The 1381-nt window shown below is 40.3% G+C and overlaps 1 pseudogene; it reads right to left on the bottom strand.

The window, feature by feature from the left end:
- Positions 1-1381, bottom strand: part of LOC108751199 — a 7984-nt pseudogene that overhangs the window by 3382 nt on the left and 3221 nt on the right.

The following is a 1381-nucleotide window of genomic DNA, read 5'->3' as shown; positions in this document are numbered from 1 at the left end:
CAAAAAAAAACACGTTAAATTCGGAAGAATGATAAAAAGAGCTTTGTTCAAAGTATGCTCCATTGCTAGTTACACATTTTTCCCATCTTTCGGGCAATTTGTGGATACCACGCCAGTAAAAATCTTCCCCCTTTGCCGCGAACCATTCATCGAGCCAATTTTTCACATCTTCGTACAAACCAAAGCGCTGCTCAGCAAGTGCGTGACCCATCGATGCAAACAAGTGGTAATCGGAAGGAGCCAAGTCTGGTGAGTAAACCGCATGGGGTAGAACTTCCCAGCTGAGTGCTTCCAACGTGTCGCGAACCGGTTTTGCCGTATGTGATGGAGCATTGTCATGAAGAAAAATGACTTTGTGTTGTCTCTTTGGTATTCTGGTCTTTTTTCAAGCAGCGAACGGTTCAAATCGATCAATTGTTGTTGATAGCGTCCAGCATTAACCATTTCACCAGGTTTTAACAGCTCATAATAAACCACACCCTTCTGGTCCCACCAAACACAGAGCATCGTCTTTCTGCCAAAGCGATTCGGTCTTGCGGTCGATGTGCGCCTGGGTCTACCCATGATTTTTTGCGCTTGGGATTCTCAAAATAAATCCACTTTTCATCCCCACTAACGATACGATGCAAAAACGACTTCCTTTTGTATCGTGCAAGCAAAATTTCACATGTGTTTATGCGCCTCTCCATCTGCCTGCCAACTCATGCAGTACCCATCTTCCGGTCTTCTAAATCTTTCCCATCTCTCGTAGGCGATTGGAAACAGCTTGTTGACTAACGCTTGCTCTGCGAGTTGTTTGTGAATCATCTTCGTCCAACAATGCTTGCAATTCCACATCTTCGTACCTTTTTGGCGGTTTTCCGTGTTCCTTGTCTGCAACATCGAAGTCACCACTTTTAAAACGCCGAAACTATCGTTCACACGTATCTCGCGAATGCTCTTTGTTTGGTATAAATTTCGACATATCGAACACAGCAACACAACACTATGCAAACACTTTTTCAATTTATCATTCGTGCGCGTGTGACACTTGTTGATGGCACTTCAAAATGGCATAATAGTCAAATCTTTATCCACACACTTGATGCGCCATCTGTTTTCTCAAATCCGCATTTCATACTTGTACACCTGATACATCTTCGTTACGCGATTTTATGGATAGCTATAGCGATCATTTCAACTTAATATCACACTCGACAAAAATATTCTGGTTTTCTGTATCCAGAATTAACGTTTTGAAAACTCAAAAAGATTCTAATAATATTTTTAACAATTCTTATATTTAAAATTTATAAAGATTTCTTTATATATATATATTGTTGGGAATGAGTGAATTCCAATAAATGATTGAAAGATGGTTTATTTAGGTAGTCAAAAACAG

Source organism: Trachymyrmex septentrionalis, unplaced genomic scaffold (genome assembly GCF_001594115.1).
Source record: "Trachymyrmex septentrionalis isolate Tsep2-gDNA-1 unplaced genomic scaffold, Tsep1.0 scaffold412, whole genome shotgun sequence".
Lineage (NCBI taxonomy): Eukaryota > Metazoa > Arthropoda > Insecta > Hymenoptera > Formicidae > Trachymyrmex > Trachymyrmex septentrionalis.
This window is presented reverse-complemented; position numbering and strand designations above follow the sequence as displayed.